The sequence below is a fragment of the Mauremys mutica genome, chromosome 8, assembly GCF_020497125.1.
Source record: "Mauremys mutica isolate MM-2020 ecotype Southern chromosome 8, ASM2049712v1, whole genome shotgun sequence".
NCBI classification, from domain to species: domain Eukaryota; kingdom Metazoa; phylum Chordata; order Testudines; family Geoemydidae; genus Mauremys; species Mauremys mutica.
In genome coordinates, this window is record NC_059079.1 from 81,612,803 (window position 1) to 81,637,651 (window position 24,849).

The 24,849-nt window shown below is 38.9% G+C and overlaps 1 protein-coding gene and 1 long non-coding RNA gene across 3 annotated transcripts in view; one reads left to right on the forward strand and one right to left on the reverse strand.

Moving 5' to 3' along the window:
- The window catches only part of SLIT3 (slit guidance ligand 3), a 768,837-nt gene that overhangs the window by 326,574 nt on the left and 417,414 nt on the right, over positions 1–24,849 (forward strand). The gene's annotated exons all lie outside the window — the stretch shown is intronic.
- LOC123375675 overlaps positions 3,926–24,849 on the reverse strand; it is a 31,367-nt gene continuing 10,443 nt past the window's right edge. The window contains exons 2-3 of the long non-coding RNA XR_006581555.1: positions 10,929–11,233; positions 3,926–4,054 (exon numbers count right to left, since the gene is read on the reverse strand). This is a non-coding gene — a long non-coding RNA (uncharacterized LOC123375675). The remainder of the gene's footprint in view (positions 4,055–10,928; positions 11,234–24,849) is intronic.

The window sequence follows — 24,849 nt, forward strand, 5'->3', positions numbered from 1 at the left end:
CTGCTCTTTGGCACTGGAGTGATATTACTGTTCCTTTCTGTGAATGGGGATAATCTAATGAAAAATACTAAGCTTCTATCTCCTCCCTTGCAAGCAGCAAGATGTTCCATACCTGCATAATGGCAAAAAGATTGTCTGTTCTTGAAAGCTTTGACACATGTACTTGTGATTTCAGTCATTTTAAAGAATTAAAAGAAAATACTTCAAAACCAACGAAAGGGCTGCAGAGCTACAGCTTCTTTCCTTTAGTATGATGTAGGTACAGTTGTCATATAGTCTAACACGCTCAGACATAAATTTCAGGTGACAACTAGAAAGAATCCCTGGTGGGGATATGCGAGGGTGGGCAGCATTGTGAGGACAGAAGGATAATTTATGACATTTAGATTTGAATTTTCTTAATTTGGGTATTCAATGTTTTATTATAAATCAGTTCCCCTCACTAAACAAAAATTTGTCCAGGAATTTTACTCCTAATTCTGGATTAGGCACCCATAGAAAACGCAGATGTGATAAGTGTGGATGGTATTACGTGAAATACGTTTTCTAAATCATGACATGATAAAGCCTTGATACAAGCAGTAGGAGACATGACGTCAGGGATTAATTTTCTGCCTTTTCAAATATGTCTCAAGCCATATCTGGCTTGGCACTCCAGTGGCAGCAGAATTGCAGTGAACCATGTCAGAGATGAAAGTGAAAGCAGATGAACTGCACCAAATATGTACAACAGAAGAAAAAGTGAATGGCTCCTGTGTGTGCACAACACATGGAAGACTCAGAAATGCTTCATACCCAAAGGGGGCAACACTCCAACTCACAGCTAAGATACATCATTGCTCAGCATGATGGAACCCTTCAGGAAGCTTTGGCAGCCACACTAATAGGTACATCTGGTAATTTAGTTTTATGCCAGTCTCTTTGCCAGATTTTTCAGTGTTTCATGCATGTTTGTGCTGGAGGAAGGAGGTTTTTTTTTTTATTGTCATCACGTCATGTGCACCCTTTGTAATAAATAGCTGACTCAAGTGCAGTGTCTAATTTTTGCTTCAAAAGTAGATTCAAAGTGTTACGTTAAGCTTCAGAATTATGGTACTTATAATAAAGCATACAGCTGTGTTTTTAAAAAGTATAGCCATATTACAACCTTATTACCTGAAATTCAAGGTTAACTGGTGCTCAAGTTATGTATTTTCTTAATTTAGGTCCTAAATGTCTCTAATTTCTCCACTGAAATGATCAAGGTTCAGTAAATTTTCATGCATACTGGGTGGGGAATGCAGAAAACAGCTGACATATGTTTCACATTGTCAGACCCTTTATGATGTCATCCTTAGTGAACATGCTCAATATACTTTCCAGATTTTGAATTTTTGTTAGATTGCTCAGTCCACAGATATGTTGTTTGTCTGTATAATATTCACATTCCCTTGCTGGATACACAAATGTTAAGCTATGTAAAGCATTCAGTTCAGTACAGGAAAGGAATTTAAAAAAAAGAGATGCTTTATAATCCCAGATTAAAGTTTATTATGCCATTTCCTTTTGTTTAGTTTTATGACCAGGAGGGCTTCCTCTTGCCTCAAAGCTTGAAAGAAATTAGCCATTCAGGGAGCCAGGAATCCCCATGTTCTTATCCTAATCCCATGGGGGATGAGGGGCGGGGGAGGAGGGGGAGGAAGGGTCATGATTTCTACTCCCAACTGCCAGAAAGTGAACACTGGCCCTTCTCTCATCAGAAGGATCATAATTGCCCTTCACCACCATTTATCATTTATATTATTTCCCCTCTCTCATTGGCCAGCAGCGAGGCCTTGTTCAATAAATAAAAATAATTAATTATGGCATGTGCAACTCAAGCCAAGCTCATCACTTTTCCAGAGTCAATTTTTTCTCCATAGTGACCTGTGGTCATAGTCTCTATGAAAACTGGACCAGTGGAAAGTGTATCTATATAGTTTAAAGACTTGACCACCGATTTTGCATTAAGGGGATTTGAAACAATTCACTGTACATCAGATAGAGTTCAACTGAAAGTTATAATATAGGAAGGGATTTACCGTAACTGGAATAGAACACAATCAACTTGAAAATAACTAGTGCATGCATTTTGCCAAGAAAATGAAAGATTTAGTTTTCATTATAGGTACACTTAACATTATTTCCACACTGCCATGTTTGAGTTTTTTAAACTCAAATGGGACAACAGGCTTTTAATATTTACAAGAAAAAAAGTGTAAATATTGGATAATATTACATAGCTGTGTACATTATTTTCAGAGATCCCCAGTTGTCCCTCTGTTTCGAAGGTTGTAACATCGCTGCCTGGTTTTGTCTCTGGAATGGACAGGCCTGGATGTTGGCAGGAGAAGCAGAATACCCAACAGAGTTCTTCTTTTCCTTCACTTTCAGTGCTTTATATATATACACCTCTACCCTGATATAACGCGACTCGGTATAACACGAATTCAGATATAATGCAGTAAAGTAGCGCTCGGAGGGGCCCAGTGTATCAAAGCAAGTTCGATATAATGCGGTAAGATGTTTTGGCTCCCGAGGACAGCGTTACATCAGGGTAGAGGTGTACTGTAATTCTGCTGACATACTTCAGTTTTTTTAAGTGCCTAATATTTTGAAAAGCATCCATGTGAAAGAGAGCTGTGTCTAGGCTACATTATTCATTCCTCAAGTACATTTGTAGAGTTTGACTTGGTAATTTCTTACCTCTAGTTTATGCTGCTATACCAACCTGAACTGAGATTTTGGTCATTGCCAAAGCTAAGTACAGTTGGATGGGAGATAATCTAGGTCTCTAGGAAAACCTATGGGCGCACAGGTAATGGAGCTGGTGGTTCATTACTTGGTACTTTGGGGAATGAATTCTTTGGCATTCTGAGTCTGTAACTGGACCAGTGCTCCAAAACAGAGCAAGGGAAAGCTGTGTTTCTGGATGCAATCTTTCAAATGAAATGTTAAGCTTGTATTACAGTTCCTTACCGGATTGGTTATGTTAGGACAAAATTACTTCAGCTTTGGGGGTTGACATAAAAAGCACAGCTTTATTTAATTAGTTGGAGAGTGAGGAAGAAGTAAAGAAATTGTGTCCAGCAACCTGAATGAAGAATTCACTTTTTATTCATTGACTCTAGAGTCTATTTTCTCCGCCTTGTGGAGGCTACAAAATCAAGGTTCTGACCAATTCAGGTCACAAAAGATCTTTGGGCACTTCTTGTGAGAGTGGAGGTCTGGGTCTTGGTGTCCCAGTCAGATCCTAACTTCTCCAGTACCTTTTTTCTCTGACTGCAATGTTAGTGACTACACTTTAAGGTGAATTAATTTATTTCTCTGTTCATGTTGTCTGTGTGCATATATAGGTTTGTAAAGTGCTTGGGGATTCTTTGGGATAAAAGATATTTTGTAAATGTATTGAGGAACTGACTGAGGATGCTTTTATAATGATGCTTTCATAGAACTTTCCCAGCAAAACAAAACAAAACACAACAATTGTGCCATATAATTGTGAAAGGTAATAAAAAGGTAATAATTGGAGATATACCAATCTCCTAGAGCTGGAAGGGACCTTGAAGGGTCATCAAGTCCAGCCCCCTGCCTTCACTAGCAGGACCAATTTTTGCCCCAGATCCTTAAGTGGCCTCCTCAAGGATTGAACTCACAACCCTGGGTTTAGCAGGCCAATGCTCAAACCACTGAGCTATCCCTGAGGCCTGTGGTTCTTAGTAAGAATCAATATAAATTGCACTGAGTTTTGAAATCCAAACTGCCTTTTGGCTCATGTCTTAATGATGCAAAATTGAATGCTGCAAATAAGATAAATTTATTCCTATGTTTGCCAAATGAATGGAGTACTTGCAAATAATACATACCTTTACTGTCCAGAAAGTCATCAACATGTAGTGTGAGACTGGGGGGAAATTATTTTTGGTTTATCCCTCTATTTGGATGTCTAAAAGATATACCGGATAAGTTGTATATGGAATAACAGGTACCATGTGTTCTATTAACTTGTGTGAGGATTATTTGTCCTGGTTTATACCTGCAAAAATAATTTTTAGGTTATTGTACAGTATGTATAATTGTTTCCCCCATTTTTATATTTCATGGAAATCTTAAGCAAGCTCTGCCTATTTGGTAGCAAATAGTCTGACAAATATACCCTAATGCTTAGATATGAAGGTTGTAGGCCCCCTAAAAATAGATGGATACTATGAGTAAGAAGACTTTTTTTAGATGTAAGCTGGTGCATGTAGTTTTATTCATGTTTACCTCTAATTACAGGAGAAAATATTTCAGAAGACAATAATAAATATTAAAAATTTGGCAAAACTCAGTTGTTTTAAGGCACATCTGCTACCTAACTTCTGTTGAGAAAAGCTGTGGATTTTCATAAAACCCACTTTAATAAAAATATCATTTTCTTTCTGGTTGTAAATAAGGATTTTATAAGGATTCAGAATAGGAGATTACATTTGCGTTAATGATGATGAACAGATTGAAGACAATGCATTACAAACACATGAAAGACAAGGTCTTTCCTTCCTTTAGAAGTGGTGTCTTAATTAGACAGATATGTTAACCCTGTAGAATTCTATTCAAAATACCCACTAGGGTAAATATTGTTTCTATGGGGGGGGAGTGTTATGGGTAGGTCGCTCATTTTGGGGTGGTTGGTTTTTCATTATCACTGTGGTAAGAGTAGCTTTTAAAAACAATGTTTGGCCCGATATTGTGCAACTTCATAATGGATATACAGTGCTGTGGTATGGCAGATATAGTTAGTTAAAAAGACATCAATGTGATTTTTAAATGGATTATAGATATGTGAATTCCAAGAATTGCAATACTCTCTAGGATAGGGAGGAAAACCAGGAAACTGAACAGGTGGCGATAATCTTCTAGTTAGTACATACTTGCAGAGTCAGGAAAGCAAAATTAATGGTTCATTTTGCATCTAGACTCGTCTTTTGAATACAGCTGCCATTTTCACTTTTATGATGTGTTTTTCTATTATGAAAAGGAACAGAAAGTCAGAGGTTACTCTAATTGTTACATCCACTTTTTTCATATAGAATCAATAGAGGGCTTTTCTTTATAGATAACAGTCATTCCAGTTGCAAATAATTCAAAGCCCTGAGCTAAATTACTTTCCAGAGAATGAGCATAATCGTATAACCTGTAAAAAATAAAAACTTCCCCATTGATCTGTTAATGTATTTTGGCAGCATTTGTATAGCTTTCAAAACCACACAGACCACCAGTGACACTGTCATACTCATAAATTGATCTTGTTAAAACCTGCTTGTCAAAATTAAATAGAAAACACCTGGCTATTCTGGCTTGTATTATCCTTTTAAAGATCATGAGTGCCACTATGTGGCAGGAGTAAGTAGAAAGTCAGAGCTTAGACCTTCATATAGTGTACTCCTGGTGAGATTAAACCTATAGAAGTCTCTGGAAAAATATCTTTGCATTCCTGGTCTCCTGCATCTGAAGGAATTCTGACTTTTTAATGAAAGTTTGTCCGTATTACAGGCACAGGAAAAGAATTGGAAATAATTTAAATGCTTTATCTTGAAGTGAAGTAGTCTCTCCTTCTTCTACCTTTCAAGACACCTGGCAGCACACGCCTGCCCTAATGAGCTAAACCTTCACAAGGTGTCTCCTCTATATTGTGGAGAGGGGAGTTAATAGATAACTGGGAGCCTTGTATAAAGTCATATGAAAGGTTGGCATTTAACCCTGAACCTCCTAAAAATCCTTGTGGGCTTAGGATCTTACCTCCTGGAGACAGCACACTCATTTTTTAGAGGGTTTTAGGTCTTGACTGTTGATGTTACCATCCCATCTAATGGTGCCACCATAACCTGACAGCTCAGGTCCTCGGGTTACATTAGATGTCTCTGGAAGATGAAGTTATGGTGACAGCCTCCCAACCCCTCCAGACCACTCCACAATCCATCCTGGAGCCAAGTGTCCCCCTATCTCTATGTGTTCAGGGAGTGCCGGGGGAATGCTCCCTTTAACGCTATCTTTAATAATGTAGCCTAGCCAGCCAATCTCTCCCCATGACAAAAACAAATGCAGGAGAGGAGGAATGTTGCTTATGCACATGTGCTGGGTCCATGATTGGAACCTCCCTGCCACACACACAAATTACCAGATAATGTTTATTAGGGTTCCCTGGCTAAGAAATATAAGATATTTGTACTGCCAGCTAAGTAAAGCTGATGGCTTCAGCAGGGCAAGTTTGTGCTTCTGGTCCCTTGGGAGAAAGGGACAGACTTTTCCTGTCCCCCATTGGCCCTTTAAGATTTTTTGATGGAGGGGGGCAATCTCCCTTACATCCTGCTGATCCTAAGAAAGGACACTGTGGGAATAGCCATCCTGCCTTCCTTGAAGAACTTTTGAGAAGGCCCATCGGCAGGCATGGAGCAAGATACCAGGACACCAAGAGGGATTTGTAACATGTGGTATGGAAGGTAGCAGTGGAGTTGCAGAGTTTGGCGGAAGCAAGGTTGTATAGTTTTAGGGTGGAGGGTAGATGGTTTCTCTTGGTCAGCAGTGAATCTGCAGAGGATTGGAAGTGGGCTAGTGCCCATGAGCAAATTCTGCGGTGTCTCTAGTAGCCTGTATAACCCAGTCTTGAAGGGGGTTTGCTGAGTCCTAACCACCCTTTGAGGATAGTTGTCTGCCATCAATTATCCCGCAGCCTAATTTCTTTTGTGATGCTGACGATCCCTGGTGAGGATAGTGGTATCCTAGGCTATTCCTGGTTATTCACCTGCCCAAATGCTACAAATTGCTGTTGGCTAGTTCCAATTATGGAAGCCTCACTCAGATCTAATCTGGTAACAGGTTGCCTGTTCACGAGTAAGCGTGTGAAATAAATTTTCCATGATTCTAGTGAGCCAACTCTGACCCATCATAAGCCACTACGGAAGCATTAATGTGTGGTTTTCAAATAACAACTGACTGAGCCTTAACAATACTCAGAAATCTGTTTTCAGATGGTTAGGAGGAAAGAGAGTCATTTTGTTGTTAAAAGCCAGGATGGTGACAAAAGCTTTCTTTTTTCTGCCTGGAATTATGGGAAAAGACACAAAGACTTCACTGGTTGGTCACTTGAGATTGGGACATGCTATAGCAGATCAAACCGGAGGTTCTTCTAGTCCAGTATCTTGCCTTTGACAGTGGCCTTAATGCTTAATATTTCAAAAGAAAGCAGTTCCTCTTTAATTCAGTGCTGTACATGAGGTAGGGTATTTCTTTCTGACCCACTGTTCGCAATAAACTCATGCTCTGTAGCCTAAGATTTGGTTACCTTACCTGACAGAGGCACAAATGTTTGTCATAAATATTGTACCCCTTTTAAAAATCAAGCTGACAGATGCGATTTGGTATTTAGCTTGTAATGTGTTGCTCAGTTGCTTTGTTGTTTCTTTTACAGAAATTGATGGCTATTTTTATTTTATACACCTTTGCAGTTATTAGGGAAGTGTAGATATATTTCATTGACAGTTTATGGGAAAATGTTGTGTGTATGAATAAAGGAGATAGGGAAAAACATGTTTATTTGGATGCAATGCTAATTGCACAAAAGGATTAAATATATAATGTTTGGCCAGGCTCACTAGAATGGGGGTCAGAGTAAAGGTTATGATCATGTTCCTGGCTAGCAGGTAATAACAAAAATGCAGAGTCAGCACTTTATTTCCCTGCTAGGAGAAAGAAGTCGGGGGGAAAAGTGTTGTATGTTGTCGTTCTTCATTGGAAGAGAAGGCCACCAAAATATTAGACTTGGAGGAAAAAAGGTAAGAGGTGAGAAGGAGAGGGAGGGATATAGGCAACATTAATCCCCGAGAGGCTCAGGGATTGAGGGAAGAATGCTGAAAATAGTACTACATTAAATGAAATGATACCAGATGTGGCTGGTATGCCAACGATCAGCTAAAAATGTAAACATATATAAAGCTCCATCCAGGAATAAAGCTGTTACAGCTGTAGTACTCAGAGTGGAAAGAAAAGTTCATTTTTTCTTCTTAACTTAAGATGTATCAAAACCTGGCCTCGTTTTGTATTTATTTTTTTCCATGTCCGTTTTATCCTTTTAGAGCAGTGATCCATCATCCCTAAAGTTTGTTAGGATTGTTCCAACATTTCATGTTAAAAATAAAGATAAAATACTGCCAATGGCTTTCACAATACCTAATTGTATTTATTATCAAGAGCACTTTGGCATTCTTCAGCATATTTGTCAACCAAATCAGTTTCAAATTGTTTGGGAACACTTGAAAAGTCATCCCACTCAATTAAAAAAATCCTCTACCTCCTCTACTACACAGCAAGACTTCTTGATCTGCAGTGTTGCTAAAGTACAGTATCTAATGATCAACCCAGAGGCCAGCATTCTTCTGGTGTATCTTGTTATAGAGATTTTTATACTAAGTCATGGCTTCCCGAGAGTACATGGGTAGCTCTTTAAATCAGTTTGTGAACAGAGATTTCTGTGCGATTGCCTCTCCTGCCAGCGGTCTGTAAAATCTCTTTACTGCACAGTGAAAGGTGTAGGGGCAAGTTTTATTTCCTCATTGGCTGTGGGGGCTCAGATAGCCACCTCCACATTTCTTTTTACTTTCCTTTTTTATTTTATTTTTTTGTAATACATGGCTCCATATAATCAATTATGCAATACAACTTGTTAAAGATGTGCCACTGTTGATCAGTCACTATGTAATCAGTATTTAATGAAAGTTTTCTGTTAGTTATATGCTCTGTTTTGGGTTTAACTATTGAAACATTGTGGCCTGTATTTATTATTACCAAGATATTTTTTAGGTAGCTATTTCCTTACCAACCCTACTTCAGGGCTCCTTGTAAATTTCAGTGTACATGCTGCAACAACATAGTGAATTAGTGCAGTGCTAATCTGTCTGGAGTGTGAATAAGTAACATGTCACATTGCCCTGGTAAGGGCTGTAAATTTTGCATGTAACTGAGATTGCTGCCTTTTTGTATATCTTAGCAGAACTGACACTGCACTGTCTCATATGCACTTTCCTCTGTGTGTACTCTGTTGTACTTTTGATGAAGGGGAGTGCTTATTTTGGAACAGGCAACAACCGTAGAAAGCTAGTTTCTTTATACTAGTTGGCACTATCCTACAACCGTCATGTAGTACAGGAGAGTATATTCCGAGTTACTGGATCAGACTTCATTAAAGCATAGTGAGGCCAATCTATGTTCATAGTGCTTGAAATCCAGTGAGATTTTTTTTAACATGCAATGTTACGAAACACAGACGTTTAGATTCATAAAGGAAATAGTTTTCCTACATTCTCTAGGATTTGTATTTAGTGGCTATGGACTACAAGCCTTGTAGATACTTAGCTCAAGTAGTTTTTTGGTAGAGTGTTTTTATTCAGACTTATGAATTAAAATTGATTTTCCCCAACCCCCCATTGGCATAGTTATTCCCACTTTCATTTCCTTCTCCATTCTTTGTCTGTAATTGCTACTTGCATCCAAGTGAGAAAAATCCTACAGGTAATTATGACTGTTATCTTCAGGAAGGATTCAATGAACCAGTTTTGCTTTTGTCAGTGTTAGTTTAGTTGTAGATCACTGTATAATATCAGCATGACAGCAGCAGCATTCTTAGGTCACTGTGCATGAGGAAGCACCTCTGTCAAAGTGACTCAGAGAAAACAGCATAATCACAGCTGTTTAATTGTGTGTGTTAGGCTTCTCTTTTGTTTATGGCAGTCTGACTTGTTCCATGTGACAAGGCGATTATCATCTCTTAGTTGTACCTCTCTCTCATATAGAAGTCAGATGTATTTGTTCCTAGATTTATATGATACATATTTCAAGCCGATTTCTTTTGTTTATCCATTCACATGCAGTACTTAAGTTCTGCACATTGATCTACATTTTGTATTGGGTCATGCTTTGGAAAGGGCTGGATATTGATGTTCTTTGAGTAGTAATTCCTACAAATTTTTATGCAGACAAAAGTAGTCCGGTCTGCCTGCAAGACTCTGCAAACTCCTGCATGTGGGTTTGCCCCTCCTGGGAATAAAAAGTCACAATGAAGCATGAGTGCAAACAACCGCAGATGGGATATATTAAAACCAGCAGGCTGGGGATCCTAGATTCTCAGTCACTTTTTTTCCCTCTGCAGAGGTAACACATTCCTTTTTGTGGGTAGGTGTGGCAGAAAAACCAACATATGTATCTGGAAACAAAGGGTAGCAGAATAATGATTGCTAGAGTTGAGGAAATGCTCATTAAAAAAATCAGTGTGACAACAAGGTGACCTACTTCTGTAAGATATTTGTGCCAGAATCCTTCCCCAAAAGCTTTACATTGTGAAAGAGGAAGAGCTCTGGGAAGGCTGTTAGCTGTCAGAAGGCAGACGTAGCAATTTAGCATTCTGTTCAAGACAGGAAAAGCTTCTAACTTCCATATGGGAAAATACCAGAGATGAGGTGTGTCTTAAGTCTTTTCCCCTTTCTCTTGGCTTCTTGGTGCTTGCTATCACCAGTGTTTGGAGTTGCTTTTTCCCTCTTCTCATGGGGGTCAGGTCCTGGGTTCCTTCTTGGCACCTAGTGCCTCCACTTGAAGTGACTCCTCACTGTGCAAGATACACAGGGGTACTGTCCCTCAAGAAATCAGTGACCTTATTGTCTGTCAAGAAATATAATGTCCAGCATACATGGGATAAATGAAACACACCCAAGCAAAGGAATGACACACCAAAAATAACAGCATAGTAGTGAGAGTGACTTTACTGGGAACATGAAAATAGGCTTTGGGGAAGGAAGTGGTTAAGGTTAACTAATAAACATTTATCAATAAGCCAATTTTCCACTTCCTTACGCTCACAAACTTTCCAAACCTGAATTCCTTACCTGCGCCTTCCTGAGGTGAATGGTTTAGCCGAGATGCGGTGGCCTGAGATGGAGAGTTGAAGCTCTCTGGCATTGACTGGTTTAAATAAAAGTCGGGTTAATTTTTTTTTCACCCCTGGGTTGGGCAGTGTCCTCTCCATTCCGTGGTCTGAAATGCTTCTGGGATCTTGGCTGCTTTTTAGTAGAATTGGACACAGTCATTGGTGCCATCTATGCGAGTGAAGTTGTTCAGGTGCCTAAGTCATGTTTCCAGCAGTCACGATTATTATTCCAAGTGTCACAATTTTGGGCTGACTTTTAAGAGGCTGCAATGAAGGAAACAAAAGCAGCCCAGAAATGTTGCAGGCACTGTTTCCAGTTCCTTACTTGGTGTGCTACAAATGTCTGTGCCACAGTGTTCAGGCAGCTGTAGCACAGTGAAGCTGCCCCCTTCCCTCCCAGCCACAAGCTGAGCTGGAGTAGCCTCAGCCCTCCCTCCACCCCAGTAAAGGAAAGGGAGATAATACAATGCAGGTAGGAGCACAGGGCAGCTCCTTCCCTTGAAGGCAGGTGGGAGTTGGGAGGATTGTGGGAGCCTACAGGGAAGGAGTGCAGGGTTTTTAGAGTCTGCCAATGAGGTGCAGAGGGAGCCTGCTGGGGTAAGGGTGTGTGTGGAGCAAGCCAGGGAGGAGTGTGGGGCAGTTGGGAAGCAGGTGCACAGGGGACCCATGGCCATCATTTTTTGTGTGTGCACATTAAGGCTGTTTCCACCTTATAATTATCACACACATTGGCAGTGGGCAAGGAGAAAGACAGACCAAAAAAAATGACATTCTTTCCTAAATCGTGTGATTTTCTCCAACCTCATCATTTTTTGTGTTCCGGCTCATGATGTTTTTACTCTTGGAGTTGGAAAAGCTGTCTAAGTGTTTTCGGGGTCTGGGCCCTTCAGTTCTAAATTGCTGTAGGAATAGAAAGTGAAAGAATCACATCCTTTCCTGTAGAATGCTCCCTGGTTTGTAGTAAAGTACACTATTAATGATAGTGAGTGAATGATGTTGCAAGCAGCAGATAAGCCTGAGACTAGACTTAAGGCAGATAATGTGAAAAATAATATTCATGAATATTTGTTCAGATTTTTTTTCAGTTAATTCATTTCGGCCATGGTTGGGGCCCCTTGTTCACTTTCTACTATTGTTGATATGATATTTTACTGGAAAGAATGTTTGCTGAAAGGAAACTCTAAAATCACATATGAACATATGTGTGAACTATATTTTAAATTTGCATATGCAGATATTCAGAAAGACAGTGCTTGCATACTTGTGCCTATGCACAATCTTGTATCAGAAACAATACCACTGATGCAGCACAGCAAACTAACACGGCTCGAAAGACAAATACCAAATACTCAGAATGGTTTGCAGTCAGTTTATAACTAGACCTTAAAATTTGCCAAAATATAAAAAGGGTTGAATAAATGTACATAATTAATATAAATTGGAGACAAGTCAGTATACTCATGGTGTTTCATCAGACAGAACGAGGCTAATTTTGTAGGTAAGTTACTACTGTGGTTGCAAATTTTTTTGCTGAACTATATCTGAGATGCTTGAAAAAACGGAGCACCTGTGTTCATACTACCTTTCCCCCGGATGTCACTGTTGTTGCACATAACAACATTGATATATTTACATTATCTGGCTCTTGCCCTCCATGGCGCTTTCATGCATGTGTGTATGTTACATGTTCATATACATGGGCATACCGTTCATATACATGTTTTTGTCAGTTCACACCATTGTGTTAATATAGCCATCTACATTTCTATTCCACTACATTTGGGAGTTTTTAAAATGTCTGATCCGCTGTACAAATGAAGCATCACTTCTCACAACATAAGGGATTTTTCCCCCCATTTCTAGTTATTCCCGCTGTGCTACCAGCTAGAACTAAAAATTTTGGCAAACTATGAAGGACATCAAAGCACCATAGACACGTCTGAAACTCCAGCATGGTTTTCTTTCAAAACTCCTCCAACAGTGCTGGATGATGCATAGCAGGGATGGATTACAATAGAAGGAAGGGCAGAATACATGATGGAATAACAGAAATTTTTGTTGGTTTAGCAGCTTTTACATACTAACCATTTGGTTTGAGTGTAAAATTAGTCTATTCTGCATTAATCATTGCTCTAATTCAGCACTTGAATTTAGAAATAGCGCATGGAGTAGCCAATGTTTCTCTAACACAAGATGCGTTACAGTGTTTTCAGCTACACGTTCTCCCACAAATCAAGAGGTCAGAAACAACGTGTGATCTTGAGAAAGGAGACAATGGCCACTTGTGTGATACTCCTCCACGGCTGCTGCTTATAACATTGTCTGGTAGGATGCCAGTCAGTAGGCGTACAGCTTTAAACAGTGTCTCCCTGAATAATGAACTAATTACAAAATCTCAGGCTGTTATCCAATTACTTTGACATTTAGTCATCCTTTGCAGCTAACTGGATTAAGTTCGTTGTAAAAAGATTAGTTCTAGAATAAGAGCTGAGCATGACAAAGTAAGACTTCAGCCTGGGACCTAGCAGGACTTGCTGGAGTGTGTGCAGGGGGAGGGGCGGAGGGAATGAATGGCTTTTTCATTGTGACACCCTACAGTGAATATAGGTGAATTGGATTTATTTAAAATAAATAAAATAAACAAATAAAATAGAATAACTCAGAGTAGTTAAAACCTCTAACTTTTATTATGGCAATCCTAAACATAATTGTTTTAAAAAATAAGATGGTTTTCGAGGACTGTTGCTCCTAAAACATACTTCTCCAATCAACTTCACTCTCTCTAGTTTTAACATACAGCACCCAGTTAGCTGGAACACTTGAATTTCCAATTTTAGCGCAATAGAAAAAGTCCTGAATTGTTTTAGTGCATTGCAATGTGCACATTGTAATTCTGCTTATAGCAGCTGGCACGTCCATGGTGCTTTTCACCTGAACTTCTCATTGCTTTAAAAGCCAGTAGACTGAAATGGAAATATTGAATCCAACCAGGGAAGTTGAAAGTTAGTGATCCATAACCGTACAGCTTTCTCCCTATTTTGCATTTTGTTGGATTTGTATCAATATTGTGATTGACAGCTATTATTAGTCAGTCCTACTCCATGAATTTACTTTTTCAGTTTACAGTTCATTCTCAATAACCATACTGTAACTTTTGCAGCTCTTTAGTTTGGTTACTGCAGTTCCTCTGCACTGGCAAACAACTCAAAAATTCAGATATTACCAAAGCTTAATTTTGTTCTGATGAAGCAGAGAAACACCTTTTAAAAAAATCCAAGGAAAGGAAGGGAAAATGGCTTTTGAAAACTGTTTTTTAAAATTATTTAACTCCATTTGTCTCCTTCATGCCCAGTCATGTTGTAATTTAAGTCAGCAGGATCCTTGCACTATGGTTGAATAGGATCAGAATCAAGTACTTTCTCACATTACGCTTTCCTTATTTACCCATCTTACCCAATCTTTTTACCCTTCTCTTTCATTTGCAATATTAATGTTCATTTACACATGTCAAAGTAATAATAATCTGAGGTCCTGTGAACTCAGTAGAACTCATTACACAAACTAAACACTATTTTCCCCATGCTAATTTCCCCCCTACTGTTACTCACACCTTCTTGTCAACTGTTTGAAATGGGCCATCCTGATTACCACTACAAAAGTGATTTTTCCTCCTGCTAATAATAGCCCACTTTAATTGATTTGAGTTGGTAAGGTAACCCCTATCTTTTCATGCTTTCTGTATTTATATATATATATTCCTACTGTATTTTCCACTCTATGCATCTGATGAAGTGGGTTTAGCCCATGAAAGCTTATGCCCAAATAAATTTGTTAGTCTCTGAGGTGCCACAAGTACTCCTCGTTCTTTTTGTCAGTAGTCACTATATCCTGGGTTTTCTCCTCAAAGATGATTTACTGTAAGCCTCTAGGGTTCAGATTATTTTAGTCCAGGATAAGGCTATTACCAGTTAAACAGGAAGTACCTTCCAATTATATTAAATAAGCCTCACAACACTCTGTAAATTGAGTATTATACCTATCTTAAAGAAAAGTTAACTGCAGCACAGAGAGGTTAAGTGACTTCCTCAGGTTCATTCCTTAGTGTCAGAAATGCAACTCAGAAGTCTTGACTCCCAGTCCTTTTCTGTCGCTGCTAAACAAGACTTTATCCCTCAGTGGACCTTCATTTATCGTGAAACTTCTACTTGTAAGAAAGTGACTGCCCTACTGGAGGATTCTGTGGTGTTAGTATTTGTTGGTATAGTTAATTTCTGTTTCTAAAGATTAGGTTAGCTAACAGAGCTAGTCAAAGCTTGAAATTTCTGTTCTGTGGGGCATTCTGATCGTTCAAAATCTTCTTTAGTCCCAAATCAGAACAAACTTTCAAAATTTTCCGCAAAACAACATTTCAGAAAAAAATGAATTTTAGAAAAATCAAAATGAAGTGCTGCAACTATTATAATAATAGCAACAATAAAATCAAAGCAAAGCAGTTTGGTTTATCAAATCAGTGTTTTTTAAGGAAAACCTGTTCTGTCAGAAAATTTTTGACTAGCTGTGTTACCTGTCTCAATTCCATTTTTTTGCCAAGTAAGGAAACAGCAAGAGTTAATAAGCAAACTTCCCCCAATTGCTAACTGTATTCTTTCTAAATAGGAATATTGGTCTGTAGTTTGGGAATTATACAGTTACTTGCAATGAGAATCACAGGTCTTGTCTAGTGTTTCAATCAGGAAATCAACCTTTGGCTACTTCTTTTCAGATAAGCTGCCAAAGTGCCAAACTGGTGTTTCCCTTCAGCTACCACTATGGTGTTAGCTCAGAAAAGTTAAAACTGCACAAAGCTTGTGGCTGAGATTCTGCCAAGCTTTGCACCTAATCTTTTTTTTTTTTAAATGTGCAACTTCTGGGAAAAATGCAGAAATACTGTGGTAGTTATGCAAAAAATGCCCTGAGGCAAAGCTGGTTTGGCTTGGGATTTTCTCTTGTAACTCCCCAGTTAGTAGGCAAGTGTTCCCACTCCCCCTTTCCTTTCCTCTAGTTTCATGTTGTGATTTTAGAGGCGTTGTCTTGCCCATTTACTGATTACGTCTGTGGGACTTGATCATTATATGAATAATGTGAGTTCTAATGGAGTTCTCACAGCATGTTTTAGAATGTAATATGAAATGTAGACACTTCTGCAGTAAGTGGAAGTGGCAGGTCGGAGCTGACAAATCACATTCATTCGCTTAAGAACAGCAAGGAATCCCTAAATTGATAGCATGTGTTTTATGTATTATGTAATATTAATTAGGGCAGTGCCCTGTAGTGAAGCTGTAACTAAGGGTCTGTTTAGTGGTTCTATTAAAACTTCTGTTTTCAGGAGGTTATAACTCTGATGTGTAAAGCTCTTATTCCAGTACGGTATTTTGAAAACGGATGATTTAGAAATGTCCAGGATTATGGAAGCGGAACAAGAGCAAATAAATTCTGGGAGGTTTCAGAATTCTGTTTCTCATTCCTCCCTTCCTTCTCCCTCACAATAATATTATGTTTACAATGAAAAAAATTCAGCCCCAAAGCTGGACACTTTTTCATATTGATAAAAAAAAAATGTAATTCAGTTTTCTGAGCACGTATGGAGATTGAGTCAAATACTTTAAGTAAGATTCAGTGGTTCTATGTTGTACTGTCCTTGTTTTATGCCCTCAGTGCCATTATATCATTAATTCTCTCATAGATGATATTTTTATGTTGCTCTAAGTATGATAATAATTGATACTCAGTATTTACATTATAAAGCATGTTGTTATCCACGGAAGTCAAAGCACTTTACAACCATTGTAACAGTTATTGCAGAAGAGTTAAACTGAGGCAAAGAGAAAGTAAATGATTTATACAAGATTCCATGAAAGGTTAGAGAATTTGCTGACTCCCAGTTTCCACGCTTAGTCTCCTGGGCTGCAGCTTTTCAACAGCTTTGACCCAACAGTTCAGTAATTTTTCCAAAGGCATCTTGAGTGACTGTGCTAATATGTTGTAATTATTTTGTGCAGTATTTTCAGCTGCTGGCAAGTTGAACATATACATGGTTACTGATCAATTGGTGAGGTAAACGTTGTGAAATTCAATAGATTTACTAACAAACACTATTTTAAAAATTAATCTCTACTAAAATCTGGAAGAACTATTCTGGGACTGATTTACTTTAGATCATGAACTGCATGTATTATATCTCCTGATTTCATACCATCTAACCTCCACTCCTTCCCACATAAGATAATATAATACCGGATAGCTGTAAAATATGACAAGTAAAGAAAGGACTCGATTCACTTCCTACAATTTGTTATTAAGGATTATAAAATGACTTTAAAGCTGGAGCATTCTGATTGGGTATCAGTGATTTCATGCCCAGTCTGAATAATACCCAGTAAATTAATAGATATGACCCTTTTCCTTTCATATATAATTTTCAATTCATAACAGAAACAAGCTATGTCAAGCAATGAATTTCAGAGGAGTTATAGCACTTTCCCGGCTATTGAAGTCACAGGCCTCCACTCAGACTAGGCTTGCAACATGATTGAATTGCACAGTAGTTCTCCAGAACCACTATGTCCAAAGCTTATTCCTTAAACCATGCATAGTTTTAATGCTATTTTTATATGAAGTTCATAATCATGATGATTTTTTTGTGTGTGAAATGGTTAGTTATTCCATATATCTTTGCGTACCGTACATAGCTCAGTAGTTTGCGCATTGGCCTGCTAAACCCAGGGTTGTGAGTTCAATCCTTGAGGAGGCCACTTAGGGATCTGGGGAAAAAATTGGTCCTGCTAGTGAAGGCAGGGGGCTGGACTAGATGACCTTTTAAGGTCCCTTCCAGTTCTAGGAGATTGGTATATCTCCAATTATTACCTTTATTACCTTTTAAAAACTAACTCTGGGATTATCTGCTGTAATTTTTTTCTCTTACTGTATCGTGTCTTGAAAGGAACTGTAATTGCTGTTTTTATGTCCCTGGCTTGTACGTGTTTTTTACCCAATGTCATATTTACTGTGGCATTTAAAATAGCCTGTCACAAAAAAGTAAAGTTTAATGTAAAAAGTCTGAGTACCATTTTCCTAATTAATTCCTAAAGTGTTTTTAAATTCATCTATGTATACACTTTTTCACCACTTGCAAAATGCTTTTAACACCATACACTTTGAATTTATAAAGGAAGAGCCACCAAAACAAAGAGTAGCACTGTTTTCAAGACAGGATTAAATTGGCTCCTAGTCAGAGTATGAGGAGGAGAGAGGGAAAGTTAAAGAACATGGAAAAATCTAAAAGGGGAAGAAAATGTTATAACCTTTCCTCCAATACTTATGAATTTATGTTGATTTGATTCAGTACTAGTCCTGAAAAATGATGCATGAACTCTCAGCCAACCCAGCCTTTTCCAACCCAGTGTCCCTCTGTGTAGCTGATGTTGCACTTAAACATCCTGATTACCAGCTTGATTTACACCCTTGATTTTAATTATTTTATATAGCTCCACTCTTTGCAGGTAAGAGAGATACTACATATCCTATAGATGCTTCCCCCAAGTTCAGTGCTTACTGGAAAATGTAGCCCTGTTGACTTCAATTACACAAGGAAGTAGAATAATTCATGGTATTCTTTTCAGATTTCAAGATGGAGCTCAAACTCAAGCTAAATAAAACTTGACCTAATGACCTAGAAATAAGCGATTAGGTTCTATACATTAATTTGTAGCTTAGTGTTGCATTATATTACTGTGTGATATTAGAATGCAAACTGTAACTTTATGCTCCTTAATTCTTACTATACAGAGAAACATTTAGACATCCATTTAGTTAATCTGCTTGCTATATAAGCCTTATGAACCCCAGCTTGCCTGGAGCTATAAAAATATTTGGTTTAATATTAAAAAATGTATTCTTTCTGTTTCTTTCCCTTATTATCAGCATCATTTTAGTAAGGGTGGGTAAGCACTTTTAATGATGGGAGTGGCTAACTTTTCACAACTTTGTGACTATTTCACTATAGATGTGGATTTTTTTCTTTCTGTATGGTGTTATTGTCAGTTTGCTTTTCCGATGTTGCTAAATACCTTGATATCTTGGCGATATAGCTATGTCTCCATAGAGATCTATTTGGTATGTTACATAGATGAATGCCATTTCCACAGGGGTTTGAATTTCCTCTCTACTATGAACATCGGGTATGCCCAGTGCTGGGCATACTTTAAACAGATTCATCAGTTCATTCATCAGTTTAGATGAATGCAGAAAATTAAATAAAAATAAATTATTTTGGTCTGTTCAAGTTATTGCTTTGTGATTCATGTTTGTGCTTTTTAAATCATATTCGCTGATTATAAAATGTGAAATTATATCAGTTTTTTTTATTGTTTTCAATTTCTGGGCACCTCACAAAAGGAAACCAAAAGCAGAATTTAGAGTTAATATGTAGTAATCTTAACCTTGCAGTCTTATTTCCCCTAGCATTAGAATGTTTACTCTGAATTGAATTTGTTTAGCTATCTGATAACTATTAACAGATGTGACCCTTTATGTATATATAAAAAGCTTGTATAAAATACTGGAAATCCTTCAGAAATGGTCCAAATTTTTGCAGTAATACTGTTTCCCATAATGAGAATATAACTATTAAACAAATAGCGGCAAGTAGTAAATATGAAGTGCATCCGATGCCAATTTAAAGAGCAATGCTTCCAGCAGTTTATTCAAGGATTTACCCCAGTGATCCTCATTAATGTCAATGGAGAATGTACAACTTAATTCCTACCCAGCCTGTAGAAATTGTTGTATCCTAATATGTTATACTTGAAGACAACAGGTATAAGAGAGTGTGTGTGAGTGTGTGTGTGTGTGTTATCACTGTCTCTTGATGAGAAACTGTGTGGATTTAGTGTTCTTTAAAAAAGCTACAAATTATTATATTTTTAAAATTCCCTCCTCTTGATTACTTGGAAGTTTAAAAATTGTGATTTTTAAAGCAATAGCAGCTGTATGGTAATATGCAGGTTTAAAACCAATGCCCCAGTGCTTTGTCAGGTTCCACTCATGATGGCCCCCTGCCCCCATGAGACTCTAAAAGGGCTTGAGGATTTGTGCTAGTAGATCCTGACACAAGATTTCACTCTATATCTGTCAGTTGTTCCGCTTCACATTAAAAACTTTCTACACTCATTGGGTTTTCTCATTCTAAGCAAAGCAGTCTAGAATTATGCAAACACAGACATGAATATAGTATTCTTTTACTAGTGAAGATTTTACTTTAAGTCCTTTTTGATTTCTCTGGAAAGCCTGTTTTCTTTTAAATCGATTTTTTTCTTCTCATTTACTGCTAACTGTTAAACAAGCACTTTCTGTATGTACTATGACACACTTCTCTTACGTTTCATCTGAGGCTTTCTGGTGTGTGTTAGGAAGAGGAAGTGTGTGCGCACTCAGGTGTCAAGAAAACTCCAATTGGATCAGAAGGCTGTTAGCTAGTTCATAGAGTTTATCCTTCAAAATGAGATGTCACCATGGACAGGTAAAAGAAGCATACTAGTCATATTAGAAGGCAGATCTTTTACTGAGTTAAAATGACAAAACTGGATAGATCTAGGCAACTCCAAGAATTCTGATGTTTTCAGTATGGGAGAAAAACATTTCAGTGTCCAGTGCTGATTGAAAACCATGATTTTTAACCTGTGAGCTGCAGATACTATTTGCTAGAAATTGGCAGTAGCCAGAAGGGTAATTATGTTAGTTTTCCTGCACTCTTTTCTAGAACCTTTGCAGTAAATGTCCATTTTTACAATTTTATACTTCGTAAGGGGGGAAGATAATGGAAAACTATTACGCTTGACAAACGGGCAAATTTACCATTATTAAAAGGCAGTGGATGAGCCTATTAATAGTCAGAGGATGATTAATTTTCTTTCACTGTAACTTCAGTTTTAGATATCTTTTATTCTTTTAGGGATTTTTTTTTGTTTGTTTGTCTTTTTCAGCTTGGCAACATACCAGTTGCTTGTAATAGCATTAAACTTTGAACATTTCTTTGTGCACACTAGTAACTCTTATTTTTCTTTATTGGGTCCTTATCACTGTTATAGCTTTGTCTAACTGAGCTTGCTGGGTTTGGGATTACTTTGTGTGCGCTGGTGACCTTGGTGCTGGGGTTACGTTCTGCAGTCAGCGCGTAAAGCAAAAACCGCGTATAGTCAAAATGACCCTTGAAAATCCCTTAAATCGCCCATAAAGTACTATGTATTGTATACGGCAATGTACAGTACAGTATATAATAAAGACTACATGTGCAAAATATAATTTTACAGTATTTTAAATAACATAACAGAGAGACAGAAGAATGAAAGAATAAAAAATGAAAACAGTACAGTACAGTGCAGTATTGTAAACCTGAACAGTGACCAGTCTTGTACTGTACACACTCCAAGGATTAGTCTTCCTCTTCCCCTGACAACACTATTATTGAGTCGTCAGGGCTTGATGTTGATCCAGGAGACGATGGGCCAGGCTTGAGTGATGGAGAGTGAGTCATAGACGAAGTGGTTGGCTCTGGTTCAGCTCGAGAAGTTGATTGTGTAGGCTCTGCTGCTGCTGGTTGTTTTTTCTTTAAAAACATGGTGATTGGCAACTGTCGCTGTTGTCTCTTGAGCTCCTCAAACATTTCTTGGTACAGTCTCAAATCATCCGAAATACTACGTGTGATTTTGAGGCTTCGTTCCATAGAGGGATCATATTCAGAAATTAAATCATTCAAGTGTTTCACTGCTTGGAACACTTCAGAAAATGTATGAAGATTCCAAGTTGCTGGCTCTTCCTGTTCGTCATCATCTTCATCTTCTGTAGATGATTTTATCAGTTCCTCTAACTCGTCGTTAGTCAATGTTTCTCTATGGCCCTCAATTAATTCCTCAGTTTCTTCCTCGAGGATGTCGACGAAGCCATCACCACCCACTTGCCTGGCCACCTGAACAATGAGTTGCACTTCGGATCAATGGTCGGGAAACCCTTAAAATCACTCACACAGTCTTCCCCGTAGGTTTCGCCAACATGCATTGACGGTTTCAGGCTTGATTGCGTCCATTGCCTGTTTAATATAAATGATGCAATCAGCAATGTTGAAGGACTTCCAACACTCCATCACATTAACATTGGGATCAGCATCCATAGCAGTAAGGATCCGTGAGAATGTAAGCCTCGTGTATGTGGCCTTGAAACAGCTAATGACGCCTTGGTTGAGAGGATGGAGGTGGTATTGGTGGGGAGAAAGATGACTTCAATATCGTTATGCACAAACCGGAGTGCCGCATAACGAGCATTGTCTACAATCAGCAACACTTTAAAGTCAAGTCCTTTTTCTTCAAGGTACTGCTTGACCTCCAGAATGAAACACTTGTGGAACCAATCCAGAAATAATGCTGTTGTCACCCAAGCCTTTTTATTTGATTGCCAGAATACAGGCGGGAGATTTTTGTTCTTGCCTTTTAGTGCACGGGGATTTGCAGCCCTGTAGAGGAAGCCCGGCTTTATTAAATGCCCAGCCACATTGCCACAAAGCAACACAGTCACACGGTCTTTAGCTGCTTTGAAGCCAGGGGCTTGTCTTTCTGATTTTGAAATGTAAGTGCGGGTGGGCATTTTTTTCCAGAAGAGCCCAGTCTCGTCAGCATTAAAAACTTGTTCTGGAAGATAGCCCCTTTCCTCTATGATTTTCTTTAATTGTTCGGGGTAGGCTTTTGCTGCGTCGTCATTGGCAGATGCAGCTTCACCAGTAGTCTGCACGTTTTTGAGGTTGAAGCGGTTTCTAAGACTGTTAAGCCAACCTTGGCTGGCTTTGAATTCCTTCTTATCAGAAGGCTGTCCCTCTTCGGTGTGAGGTTTGAACAGTGCATAGATGCTAAGAGCCTTTTCTCGCAACATGTTGCCATCGATAGGCACACGTTTACGGTTCATGTCTTCCAGCCATAAGTTTAATGCCTTTTCAATCTTCACTAAAGTCTTATCACGCACTTGGCTCATCACCTTAGCAGTTACTGGAGAACTTGATGCCACGGCTTGACGAATTTCTGTCTCTCGAATCTTGATGGCACGGATGCTAGATTTGTTGCGGCCGTATTTACGTGCCATGTTGGCGATGGACATACCGTCTCTTTAAGTCCAACACGGCCAGTTTTTCCTCCAGCGTTGGATCACATCGCTGTTTCTTCAGTTGAGCACCAGATGAAGTAGGTGCCTTGCGTTTAGGGGCCATGTTATACAGTACGAAAAATACGTACTGTCTTTTTAAACAGTACAGGCACAGCAGAATCTCACTCAGCGCAGCGAGATGCGCACAGTATGGGAGGCACAGGGGGACTGAGTACTGTAATGGGAACAGCAGATTCGCTTCTCCCATCTCACACTCACTCCAGGGCAGACACACTATTTAACTTTTTTTTTTTTTTTTGCCAACCCTCCAGGGTTACTGTAGAGGAGACCCTTATCACAGGCCTAAAGACATGCTATTTCTGTCAAGTCCCCCCCCCAAAAAAATATTTTAGTGGGAACAGCAGATTCGCGTCTCACACTGGTGGAATCGCCCGTGTTTTGTTTTTTTTTCCTCCCGACCGCGCAAAGCTGAAATTGCGCATGTTTAATGCGCGTAAGATGCGACAGACCTGTATTGGCAAAGCAGTGGATTGGTCAGAGCATGTACATATTTTAAATTGTTAGCTGTGCCTTCTTGTAAGATAGGACTGGGATAGTAGGGTAAGTAAAAGGAGCTTATGATGGGGTATATGCACCCTATCCTAAGGCAGGGAAGGGGTTAACTGTGGGCTTGTTACAGCAGAGGTACCAAGGGTTATCCAGGATGAGTTGCTCTTTTTCCCTGCCCCAAGAAACATGGTCAAGAATTTCCTTGACATAGACCCAGTCTGCAAGGATAAATTGGAAACTGACCATTTTGTTGTACTGTCTGCTTTGTCAGTAAAATACAGTTGGACTGTTTGTCTCCATTCCCCAGTTTCTTGGCTTAAGTATGTCATCTTCAGTGTTAATTTGGAATGGCATTTTGGGGGTTGGTAGATGGAAGTAAGGCAAACCTGGGGGAAACATGCAAGGTTCTACAGGGAGCTGAGGGAGGTTTTGTGGGAGACAGACAAAGGTGGAATCTTTAATTCATATGAAACTTTAAAGCCTGATAATGTTCTAGGTTTAAAACTTAAAGCTGCTAGGGCCAAATTTTTAAAAGTATTTAATATCAGAGGGGTAGCTGTGTTAGTCTGGATCTGTAAAAGCAGCAAAGAGACCTGTGGCACCTTATAGACTAACAGACGTATTGGAGCATGAGCTTTCGTGGGTGAATACCCACTTTGCATCCGACGAAGTGGGTATTCACCCACGAAAGCTCATGCTCCAATAGTTAGTCTATAAGGTGCCACAGGACTCTTTGCTAAAATTATTTAGCTGCCCAGTAGGATTTTCAAAAGCATCTAGGTGTCTAACACCCATTAATTGGGTCTTAGGAGCCTAGGTGCTTTTGAAAATCCCCCTAGCTGCCTCTATACCTTTAAAAATCTGTCCCGGAGAGATTTAAATTGAGTTGGATAGAAGATGTTGAGAAGGAGCATAAGGCCAGGGACATAGAGGATTGATAGGAAAGGACGGTGGAAACTGGGCCATCAAGAGAGGATTGCGAGGTGGAGGGTACAGGGGGAGGCATACTGGGGGATAGAGCTAGTTGTTTAAACTTTAGTGTGTCTCCGCCTTTGCCGAAACACTTACACTTATGTCGGTATGTAAAGTACAGACACTACATGTGTAACAACACATGTCAGTGAAAGGCTCTGGCAGCATTCCAACCC